Raw genomic sequence first — 13631 nt, forward strand, 5'->3', positions numbered from 1 at the left:
GAGCCCCAACAGTCCGGCCTCTACAACCTACCAAGACATTTCAAATGGGCCAACCACCCGGCCATAGAATAAACCAACGCAACCAACCGACGAAATCAAGACACTGCTCACAAACTTCCATACAAACACCTATCAGCCAGACCAACAGGGAGTCACCAGAGCTGTGAAGGATCTCAAGTACATCCTACAGACCACAGCAGAACTAGCAGGTCTGAAACCAACCAAACCAATAAGACAAACCAACAAACAGTCCCACAAATGGTTCGACAGCGACTGCAGAGCACTACGCCATACCCTAAGAACAGCCTCCAACCAAAAACACAGGGACCCCAACAACAAGGAGGTGAGGGAAGCCTACAACAATCTATGCAAGCAATACAAGGGCACCCTCAGAGAGAAGAAACAGAGGTACCTCTCCCACAAAATAGAGCAACTAGAGGACTCCCTCCAGGACAGCTCATTCTGGGAGACCTGGCACCACATGGGCACAAAGCCCAAGAAAAACTCTCTCCACATCCAAAATGGCAATATCTGGCTCAACTACTTCAGAGGTCTCTACAAAAACATCCCAGAAGAAGAACTAACTCCAGAACAGCAACAGATAATCACCAAACTGAGGGACATGGAGAAAGCCATCAAAGACTTCCAGAACCCTCTGGACTCGACAATCACCATAAAAGATATACAGGAAAGAATTGTCCTGCTGAAAGGCAAAAAGGCCAGTGGCCCTGACGGCATCCTACCAGAGATGATCAAATACAGCTCTCCAGCAATACACGCGGCACTGGCAAAGCTATTCACCCTCGTGCTCAATGCTGGACACTTCCCCGAAGATTGGAACAAAGGCCTCATAACCCCCATCTACAAGAATGGGGACCAATATGACCCCAACAACTACAGAGGGATCTGCGTCAGCAGCACGCTGGGGAAACTGTTCAACAGCATCATCAATAACAGAATCCTCACCTTCCTCACACAACACGGGGTCCTCAGCAAGAGCCAAGCAGGGTTCATACCAAACCACCGCACCACAGACCATATCTACACCCTGCACCGCCTCATCAAGACGCACGTCCACAACACCAGAAGAGGCAAGATATTCGCCTGCTTTGTGGACTTTAAGAAGGCGTTTGATTCAGTATGGCACCCAGGCCTACTCCTCAAACTCCTAGAGAGTGGAATAGGAGGAAGAACGTACGACGTCATCAAGAGCTCCTACACCGGAAACCAGTGCAGTGTGAAGGTGAATGGGAAAAGGACAGAATACTTCCAACAGGCCCGAGGGGTCAGACAAGGCTGTAGCCTGAGCCCAACACTCTTCAACATCTATATCAATGAACTGGCTACAGCCCTGGAGGCCTCACCAACCCCAGGCCTCACCCTGAACAACCGAGAGGTGAAGTTCCTGCTATACGCCGATGACCTCCTACTCCTGGCCCCCACCGAGAAAGACCTCCAAGAAAGCCTGTCAGTGCTGGAAAAATTCAGCACCACATGGGCCCTACCTATCAACCAGAAGAAGACCAAAGTCATGGTATTTCAGAAGAAGGGCCACAATAAAGCCTCCACCACCCCACAATTCACACTGAACGGCTCCACACTGGAGAAAACCAACAGCTACACCTACCTGGGGCTGGAGCTCAGCCAATCAGGAAGCTTCAAAGCAGCAATAGAAACCCTGAAAGCAAAAGCCTGCAGAACCTTCTACGCCATCAGAAGACAACTGTACCACCTCAAACCACAGGTGAGGGTCTGGATGAAGATATTTGACGCTGTCATCTCCCCGATCCTTCTCTATGGCAGTGAGGTTTGGGGCCCAGCCACCTACCCAGACCAGTCAAAGTGGGATTCCAGCCCAACAGAGAACTTCCACCTGGAGTTCTGCAAATACCTGCTCCATGTCCATCGCAACACCACCAACATGGCCTGCAGGGCAGAGCTAGGCAGACTCCCCCTATGGCTCACCATACAGAAGAGGGCGCTAGCTTTCCAGGCACACATCCAGGGGAGCAAGCCCGACTCCTACCACCACCAAGCCTGGCTAAGCCACCTGAGCAAACCAGACATTCACCAACCAAACAACAGCCAACCACCAAACCAAAAACACCAACAGATGATAACCAAGGCCGAAATAAAGGCGACCACAGAGGCAAACAGAGAGCGGTACATTGAAGAATGGAGAAACGAAATAAATAACTCCAAGAAACTCACCGTGTACCAATCCCTACAAACGGACTACACCATGGCCACCTACCTGGAGAGAATACGCCACCCCAAGCACAGACAGACCCTGAGCCGGTACAGACTGAGCGCCCACAACCTAGAGATAGAGACGGGGTGATACAGGCAGACGTACAAGCCACGGGAGAAGAGACTGTGCCAGCACTGTGACCAGGGGGCCCTAGAAGACGAGACCCACTACCTGCTACACTGCACCAAATACTCAGCTGTGAGGGCCGTCTACTACCAAAGACTCTCTGCCCACATCCCAGACTTCATATCTGCAGACGAGAAGAGGAAACTCTACATCCTACTGGGAGAAGAAGAGGCCACTGTGGAGATCGCTGCCCAATATGTGTCCAGCTGTCACCAAACCAGAGGAAGATGAGACTCCACGGACTGTTATATTTATCCCAATACACCCGCCCCACCCCCACCTCCAACCCCCCCATATAGCAGTCACCAACGAAGAGGAAGATGAGACTCCATGGACTGTTATATTTATCCCAATACACCCACCCCACCTTCAACTTCCACCCCCCCATATAGCGGTCACCAACGAAGAGGAAGATGAGACTCCATGGACTGTTATAACCCAAACCACCCCCCCCATACCCACCACCCACCCAACCCAATTCCCCCCCCCCCCCCCCCCGCCCACTTTACTAGCTTTGGCAATGCCAAATACCTATTCGGACGTGCCAATAAAGCATTTTTTGATTTGATTTGATTTGTATAGGAACCAGTCACTGCCTGTATACATGTGTATATGTGTGCCGGTCACTGCCTGTATACATTTGTATATGTGCCGGTCACTGCCTGTATACATGTGTATATGTGTGCCGGTCACTGCCTGTATACATGTGTATATGTGCCGGTCACTGCCTGTATACATGTGTATATGTGTGCCGGTCACTGCCTGTATACATGTGTATATGTGTGCCGGTCACTGCCTGTATACATGTGTATATGTGTGCCGGTCACTGCCTGTATACATGTGTATATGTGTGCCGGTCACTGCCTGTATACATGTGTATATGTGTGCCGGTCACTGCCTGTATACATGTGTATATGTGTGCCGGTCACTGCCTGTATACATGTGTATATGTGTGCCGGTCACTGCCTGTATACATGTGTATATGTGTGCCGGTCACTGCCTGTATACATGTGTATATGTGTCAGTCACTGCCTGTATACATGTGTATATGTGCCGGTCACTGCCTGTATACATGTGTATATGTGTGCCGGTCACTGCCTGTATACATGTGTATATGTGTGCCGGTCACTGCCTGTATACATGTGTATATGTGTGCCGGTCACTGCCTGTATACATGTGTATATGTGTGCCGGTCACTGCCTGTATACATGTGTATATGTGTGCCGGTCACTGCCTGTATACATGTGTATATGTGTGCCGGTCACTGCCTGTATACATGTGTATATGTGCCGGTCACTGCCTGTATACATGTGTATATGTGCCGGTCACTGCCTGTATACATGTGTATATGTGTGCCGGTCACTGCCTGTATACATGTGTATATGTGTGCCGGTCACTGCCTGTATACATGTGTATATGTGTGCCGGTCACTGCCTGTATACATGTGTATATGTGTGCCGGTCACTGCCTGTATACATGTGTATATGTGTGCCGGTCACTGCCTGTATACATGTGTATATGTGCCGGTCACTGCCTGTATACATGTGTATATGTGTGCCGGTCACTGCCTGTATACATGTGTATATGTGCCGGTCACTGCCTGTATACATGTGTATATGTGCCAGTCACTGGCTGTATACATGTGTATAGGAACCAGTCACTGCCTGTATACATGTGTACTTGTGTATATGTGTGCCGGTCACTGCCTGTATACATGTGTATATGTGTGCCAGTCACTGCCTGTATACATGTGTATATGTGTGCCAGTCACTGCCTGTATACATGTGTATATGTGTGCCAGTCACTGCCTGTATACATGTGTATATGTGTGCCAGTCACTGCCTGTATACATGTGTATATGTGTGCCAGTCACTGCCTGTATACATGTGTATATGTGTGCCAGTCACTGCCTGTATACATGTGTATATGTGTGCCAGTCACTGCCTGTATACATGTGTATATGTGTGCCAGTCACTGCCTGTATACATGTGTATATGTGTGCCGGTCACTTCCTGTATACATGTGTATATGTGCCGGTCCCTGCCTGTATACATGTGTATATGTGTGCCGGTCACTGCCTGTATACATGTGTATAGGAACCTGTCACTGCCTGTATACATCCTATCCTATCCTACTAATATTATAAATGTGAAAGTTTGTGTTTGGATGTTTGTGTGTTTCTTCATCAATCACGCAAGCACATAGATAGATTGTAACCTCGATTAACGCATAGGCTACTTTTATCCCAGTAAATGACATGGCTTCACGACTGTTATGAAATTATGTTCACATACTATATTACACTGCTCTTATCTCAGCTTATCTTATCTCTCTGTGTAAACACACACAAACCTTCAGTATAGTGCATTTGCATATTATCTGATCTGCTCCAGGCAGTGCTGACACACTGACATGGGCAAACACCTTTAATCCAAATTGGCAGTTTGCCAATTTTCAACATGCCTGGAAAAAGAAAATCTAATTTGTCACAAACAACAAGAGTTATGAAGGTAGCTATAAGTCACTCAGAGTTCTCCTCAAACGGAGCTGAGGGGGATCATCGACGCCAACAACACACTTATTATATGGCATCCCAGGGAGCTGCTGAGATACCGGAACAATCACGGGCACAACGAGTTCAGCAGCTGGCCTGCTTTACAGCTGTCCAAACGCCGGAGCATGCGGATCATCAACACTAACAACATGCTCATTATATGGCGTCCCAGCGAGCTGCTGAGATGCCGGAACAATCACAGGCACGGTGCAGCTGTAATTGCAGCTTTCCAGCAGTATATAAAATTGCATGTGCCCGATCTGATGAAAGGTCCTCTTTAAGGACACTACATGATGTCCCATTTAAAATAATGCAAATTGTAACGGAAACAGCCAGTGTCCAATGCTAAAATCTTGCACGGACATTAACATTGCACACTAGCTATCGGACACCGACACTAGTATGAACCCAGCTTAAGTGCTGCAATACTACATTCCCTTTAAAACAGCCAAGGCATACAATGGGACTGAGGTAAGTGTGATATGTACAGTATAGGTGATGTAATACACAGTTACTGTACACGTTCTAGATGTGCTCATAAATTTACGCTACCAGTTATGATAACAGAGGAACATGATGACTGTGGAGTAAGGAGACGGATAGGAATGTTCTTTCTCCATGTTATGTAAGGATAGGACTGGAGGCAAGGGATCACTATGACATGTAACCTAAAGACTTTACAGTATGTACAGCTTTTATTGTGTTTTGGCTTTTAGTATAAAGCCTATTCACACAATGCTTCTGTGTACAGGGTAATACTGTATGGCAGGGTGACGTGGTCTTACACTTTCCCTGCTCCTTGCCATTAGTCTTAACTAACAATTCTTCTAAGGGGGTTATCCAGTCTCTAATATTGATGGCCTTCAGTATTAGATATGCAGGGTTCCCACCTAAGACCCCACAGATTTACTTTGCCAGAACAGTGTGGCTTCTGGTAATCAGGGCCGGTGTCAGCACACGGCATAGTCGGGCAAGTGCCAGGGCCCACAGAGCCTCTGTGGGCCCCCCGGCACTCACTTGCCTGTCCCGATTTCAGCTCATCATCGTCCGTTGGACACCGATGAGCTGAATACATAGGCGATTAAAGCACAGCTCAGCTGTCACAGCTCAGCTCCTGCTTTAACGCTGCAGTCCGGCTTCTGCATTTGTAGGCGCGATGTGATGATGTCACAGCAGGCCTACAACTATGTGAGTGGAGAGAGAGCTGCGGGGGAGTGTTGGAAGGTGAGTGTAAGTGTTTGTTTTGTGTTAAACATTAAGGTGGAACATAATGAAGGGGGCTCATGAAACTGGGGGCAAATGAAGGGGGGGGAGAACGGCATGACACTGGGGCAGATGAAGGGGGGTGGAACGGCATGACACTGGGACAGATGAAGGAGGGGAACGGCATGATACTGGGGCAGATGAAGGGGGGTGGAACGGCATGACACTGGAGCAGATGAAGGGGGGGAGAACGGCATGACACTGGGGCAGATGAAGGGGGGTGGAGAACAGCATGACACTGGGGCAGATGAAGGGGGGGAGAACGGCATGACACTGGGGCACATAAAGGGGAGGAATGGCATGACACTGGGGAAGATGAAGGGGGGGAGAACGGCATGACACTGGGGCAGATGAAGGGGGGGGAAACGGCATGAAACTGGGGACAGAGATGGAGGGGGGACATGAAACTGGGGACAGAGATGGAGGGGGGACATGAAACTGGGGGCAGAGGAAGGGTGTATATGAAACTGGGGGAGAGATGGTGGGGGCATATAATTTACGGGTGACTGTAGGAGGATTATACTGTGTGGGGACACATGAAAAATGAGAATGGGCAGAGTCAACATAAACGTGGGTGGAGCTAAATTTGCTGTGGCGCGTATTGTCCCTCTTTCTACTCTTCAAAAGTTGGGAAGTATGGCGTAGGTGACGCTGCGCTCCTGTGTGACATCACTCGCTTCGTCCGCTGCAGCGACGTGCAGTGTCCCGACTCCCGCCTCCTCCACAAGGGGCCCCACTGAGGCTCTGTCGCCCAAGGGCCCATAAAAACCTTGAGCCGGCCCTGCTAGTAATGTTAATATGTCGGGAACTGTGCTGCTCACTTGCCATACAAACTGCAGCAACGAGTGTTTGGTGTTGCAGACCTGCCCTATAGACTTCAGTAGGACATTGCTGCAATACCCAAACCTACTGCTAGAAATCATATGGGGAGTGAGAAGCGCAGATCTCTGCATATAAGCAATACCGGGGTCTCAGCTGTGATGACTGGTCCTAAGGATAGGCCATTGATATTACAAACTGGATAATCCCTTTAATGGTACAATAGGACAATATAGTAGTACATTAGGGTGGTGTCATAGATTCCTCTTGAAGGTATATACATACACATACAAACATTTGGAGGTACAGTATGTACATATATTTATTTGAAGGTACAGTTGGACACATTTTTATTTGGCATTTTTATTTGACATACATTACTTAAGTACATACATTTAGAGTTATGACAAATACTTAGACATATACTCATATATCTGAAGGTATGACCAGGTTTGTATGGGAGCTTGATTGACAGTAGTCCACACTGGGATGTAGCACATATAACATCAGGCTGCACCTCTAAAAGCTGCCGAAATTTGGGTGACTTGCTGCTGCACCCTGCTGGAATCCCTGTTGGTCTTCTGCAGCTTTAACCCCTTCCTGCTGCCTTAACTTTTCTTATTTTTCCATTCAGAGAGCCGTAGGTGGACTTAATTTTTGCAGGACAAATTTTACTTTTATTCATTCCATTTACTATCCCATAACATGTAGTGGAAAGCTGGAAAAAAAATTCAGAATGGGGTGGAATTACAGAAAGACTGCGTTTGTGTGACTTTCTTACGTGCTTTGGGGATGCTTAGAGGTAAGTTCACACGGGGTTTTTTGGTCAGGATTTTGAAGCCGTATCCACCTCAAAATCCTGACCAAAAAGACGGTTTCCATTGAAATCAATGGGAGCCGGTCAGCTCTTTTTTCTGGGAGCCGTTTGTTTGGGCTCCCGGAAAAAGAAACGACGTGCTCATTCTTTCAGGCGGATTCACCTCGTGACATCCGCCTGAAGACACTCCCAACTTGGCCCTAATCCGGAACGCAGTGCGCGACTGGATGCCGGTGCACTAAACCAACATCCAGTCGCAGCTACCCGTATTTTGGACCAGAACTGGTTCCGGTCCAAAAAACCCCGAGTGAACTTACCATTAGGCTTCCTTTTTGCGGGACAAGCTTTACTTTTAATTTATTTTGTTTTGGGAATTGTCTGTTGTTTCGCCCTCGATGTTATAACACATGGATATACATCAGAATACATTTTGGGTTATGGCCCATACCTACAGGGGGTTGAACAATATATCTAGGACACCCCTGTAGTCACATAGTGCAGTCTAATTCTTCCCGACACATCTCTTATCACCGGTAAAGCCCGTTTTTTTCTCACTCACGTGGCTTATACAGCTGTTAATAAACTTTATTACTTGTGCAGTTCTAAAAATCTGTTTATTTGCTTATGGGGTGTGATATGTCAGACCTGACAGGGCTCCAGGCTGGTGGGCGTCTGCCACTCAAATTGCTGAGTGGATGATTTTGTGATCATATCTCAAAGATCAGAAAAACTTGGTTGAAACTCAAAGCTTGACCATTGCAGCGGTGCCTTGGATATCATCTTTGCTCAGTCACGTCTGACGGTTTTCTCTGATACTGGTGTTCATTGAGTTCCTCAGGAATTCGAGGGGCCTTAGTTGTGTGTTTTTTAGACACAATTTGACAAAGTACTGTCAGATGAGGGACCCACATTGTGCGGACACGGGAAGGTATGACATGTTTTGTAAAGGTATGAACATACACCGTATATACCGTGTTATTACATTCCATGTATGGTTTATTAGCAGTTATTGTATAGAGCGCACATATCTGTATCTGGAGATGAATAGTAATACAGAAGTCTGGAGGCTTGGAGCGCCTTAGATTATACTAAGGTGTATGGACATGTCCCGGAGCATTGATGTAAGAGGCAGTCACCTGTTCTCTCTTGTTTATGGGCACCATTATCGGATCATTCGCTCATAGTACATACATGATGCTGTGTTTGGAAGACAGGTTTGGCAAGCATCTGCCTACGCTGGAATTTAGTCACATGCTCCATCCTGTTCTGTATGACGCTACGCTCTTCCAGTCCTGTACTACAAGACTAGTAAACACTGCCGGTACTTCCACTTTTCTATTTCTAGTCATCAGGAAGCAAATTAATTAATTTCCCAGGATTATATGTATCTGATCGCTGAGGGTCTGACTGCTGGGACCACCACTTGCCCCCCATTTGAATGGTGCAGTGGTGGAGCATTAAGTCTCTACTCCAGGTTACGTTCACATCTGTGCCAGAATTTCCATTGGAGACCCAGTCGCAGTGTCTGCTGAGAATCGGCAGAGGAAGAATTCCTGCTCGGGGGGCTTTCTCCTCTGCAGGGTTCAGTTTTAAAACAATGGACCCCATTATAGTCAATGGGAACTGCTATTTTAGTGGTCCGCCTCCTTGGACCCCACCAATGGCGCTAGTATGAACCTAGTGTAACCATGAGAGTACATTGTACCCTTGTTACTTTTATACAGGAGGACTCTCACGCCCCACATTGAGGACTGTCCCTTTACAATGTCGCTGCACGTCTCTGTAATTGTATATTAGGCTTCGCTCTACCCGTCTGACAGCTTTGCTGCTCTTCTAAGTCTTTTCCTAGTAAAATACGAAACCTTTGATGTTCTGTTTTGAAGTATGAAGCAATTTGTGTTGGTGCAAAGATCATTTCGTTTCTGTGACATTGATGTACTTTGTAGACATACTTCGTTCTGAACCTGCAGATAAACTTTTCACTGATATTTTGGTTAGATTCTAGTTTTCCTAGTTGATTTATATTGATGATTAATAGAGATGAGCAAACACTAAAATGTCCAAGGTTCGAAATCCGATTTGAACAGCCGCTCACTGTTCGACTGTTCGAACGGATTTCGAACCCCATTATAGTATATGGGGTGAAATGCTTGTTTCAGGGGGATGCAAAATTCGATAACATTATACTTACCAAGTCCACGAGTGACGGTTGGGCTGGATTCTCCTTGAAGTCTTCTCCCAGCGCAGCGTCCCCACGTCTTCTTCCGGCTGGAATTCACTCTGCCTAGGCATTGGGGCCTAGGCAGAGCCGACTGCGCATGCGTGGCCATGCGCGGACATGCGCAGTCGGCTCTGCCCATCCCGACGCCTGAGCAGAGCTGACTACGCATGCGAGGGCATGCCCGCGCATGCGCAGTCGTCTCTGCCTAGGCCGGATGCCTAGGCAGAGTGAATTCCAGCCGGAAGACGCCGCGGGGACGCTGCATGGAGACTTCTAAAGGTAAGAGAAGAACCAGCGTTGATTGGCAATGTATAGCATTCTGCCAATCAACGCTGGTTCTGCATCGAACTTTAAACTTCAAACAGCTAGTAGTGTTCGATCAAGTACGAGTATTTCGAATACCGTAGTATTCGATCGAACACCTACTCGATTGAACACTACTCGCCAGGGTCGGACTGGGATGTCTAGGGCCCACCAGTGGAATTGTTTCTAGGGGCCCACCGCCAGGACCCTGCAGATCAGCGGTACCGAGACAGGGCGGTTAAAGGTAATAACATGTTGGGAGCCATGCTACTCACGCACTATACCATGCGCACTACATATACCTACTGCTACAGCCTGTATGGCAAGTGAACAGCATGGCTCCTAGAAATGTTACCATTACCCGTAGCTGAAGTGTCCTGGAAAAGCTGATCTGCAGAGGTCCTGGCTGTTGTATCATCGCAGATGTAATATTGATGGCCTATCCTAAGGACAGACCATCAATATTAGAAAGATGGATAAATCCTTTAAAGTGGTTGTCCAGGAATTGGAGCAAATCATGTGGTGGGAGGGAGGTGTAAAATAAAAAACAAATAAATAAAAAAAGAATACTCATCTGTCCTTAGCGGTTAAACGGTTTTGCAGCGGAGAGCATAAAACGCACACCGCCGCACCCGGTCTGACAGCTTTCTGTCTTCTACATGCAGAAGACGGAAAGCTGAGAACGGACTGCCGAATGCTAGTGTGAACCTAGCGTCAGCCTAAAGCCCCATGTAGCAAGACAAAGCAAAAAGCGCTGCGGGAAAAACCCCGGCGGCAACACATCAGTTTTTCCTGCAGCGCTTATTGCAGAAACTCCGCAGAGATTTCCTCTGAGGACTTTGTTTCCTTTAGGATAAGTTCAAGCGGGGACTTTTGGTCAGGATTTTGAGGCCGTATCTGCCTCAAAATCCTGACCAAAAAGATGGCTCCCATTGAAATCAATGGGAGCCGGTCAGTTCTTTTTTTTCCGGGAGCCGGTTTGTTCCAGCTCCCAGAAAAAGAAGCGTGGTGCTCATTCTTCAGGTCGTTTCGCCTCGCGATTCAGCCTGAAGACACTCCCTCCTCCCATCTAGGCCCATTTATTGGGCCTAATCTGGAGCAGAGTGCGTGACTGGAAGCCGGTGCATCCAGTCGCGGCTGCCCGATTTTTGGTCCGGAACCTGAGGCGGCCTCTGCCTCAGGTTCCGGACCAAAAAACCCCGTGTGAACTTAGCCTTATACCTATAGTGAAACTGCAGGTGTTTCTGTAGATATAAGTGACATGCTGCAATTTCCAAAACCGCAACAGTTTTGGAAATTGCAGTGTGTCCGCCGTGTGCGTTTTTCTGCAATGTGTGGATGGGATTGCACTCACTATATACCTACACACTCAGGCCTGGTTCACATCTGCGTTCAGTAATCCATTCGGGGAGTCCGCATGGGGACCCTCCCAAACAGACTACCAAACGCATTAGCAAGTGGTATGCAGTGAAAGCACACATAGACTATAATGGGGTCCATGTGCTTTCCGTGCGGTGTCCGCATACAACATGCGGACAGAAAAGTACTTTACAATCTACTTTCCTGTCCACATGACTCATGCGGACACCGCGTGGAAAGCACATGGACCCCATTATAGTCTATGTGGTCCGCGTACTTTCACTGCACACCGCTTGCTAATGCGTTTGGTAATCCGTTCGGGGGGAAGGGGGAGGGGGTTCCCATGCAGACTCCCCAAACAGATCACCGAATGCAGATGTGAACCAGGCCTTAAACATATACCATATATACTCACACATATACAATACAATATACATATACAATACTATGGCACATATACATTTATATACATTCATATACCATATAAGTCATATATATACTTGTATGAATACTATATATACACACACATACATATATACATACACATTATTATAGCATACAGTATATACTCACACATACCTGTATACAAACATACAGTACTCACACAGTATACAAGTCACATACTTTACACAAATGTACATATATACATATTAAACATACAGATTTTACAAAGAGTTTACTCACCTATTCCAGCAGCAGTCGGCTCCCTGTCCTCCCCACACGCTGCGATGTAACAGGACTCAGTGTGAGGAGGAGGGGGGAGGGGGAGGAAGTGCGTGCATTGCGGGCAGCAGGGGAGACCTCACAGGACAGCAGCTGCAGGTAAGTGAAGGGAGAAGCCATTAGCTGATGCTGAAGAAAGACACGTTGTCCTCCGATGTGTACTTCTTCAGCATCAGCTAATGGGGGCCCCTGTGTGTGGAGGCAGATGCATTGGCCAGGTGCCCGGTTGGGGCCCCTGGCCATCCCGATCGGGCCCCGACCAATGCATCTGCATTGGTAAAAATCAAAACTTTAAGTCAGGGCTCGGGGGCCCACCGGGGGATTCCCCGGTACACCGGTGGGCCAGTCCGAGCCTGCTACTCGCTCATCTCTAATGATTAATAATCCAAATGCACATTCAGAGCTGACTCAAGAGAGGTCCCTGGGCAAACTTTTTATAGGGATCTTGTCCCCGGTTACAGCATCATATAACATGCAGTAAACTAGGAAAGACGGGGCGCCGTAGCAAACCGTTCACTGAGCTACCCCACACAGTATAATGCTCCCTTTACTGGCCCCCCTTACAATGTATTGCCCCTTTATTGGCCTCCATGCAGTACATTGCCTCCTTTATCGGCCCCCTACAATAAATTGCCTCCTTTATTGCCCCCCCATACAGTATACTTTCCCTATCACAGGCCCCCAAACAGTATATTGTCCCCATTATAGGCTCCCATACAGTATACTGTCCTCATACAGTAGATTGTACTTATTGCAGACTCCCATGCAGTTTACTTACCCCATTACTGGCCCCAATACAGTAAATAGCCAAATTACAGGCCCTATACTATAAATGCCCCCGTTATACACCCCATAGAATATAGTGGCCTCCCATACAGGCCCCCACAGAGCCTCTGGAATACTCCAGCAAGTAACGGCTTATTTTCACTTACCTATCCCTGTTCCTGTGCTCGGCCACCTCTGCTGACGTCCATCAACAGCCATCTGTCCCTAATTTTGTTGAAGTCTTTACCAATGACCTAAAAGGATACGGAAAGGAAAAGGGAAGAAGGGGAGGAAAGGAACTGGGGACATTGCAACCACACACGTACACTGCAAGCTTTATGACATGTCACATTGTCCTGCTGGTAGATGCCATCATCCTGAGGAAAAACATTTCACCTGTAGGGGTGATCATGGTCCGCAAGGATAGATG

Source organism: Leptodactylus fuscus, chromosome 7, assembly GCF_031893055.1.
Source record: "Leptodactylus fuscus isolate aLepFus1 chromosome 7, aLepFus1.hap2, whole genome shotgun sequence".
NCBI lineage: Eukaryota > Metazoa > Chordata > Amphibia > Anura > Leptodactylidae > Leptodactylus > Leptodactylus fuscus.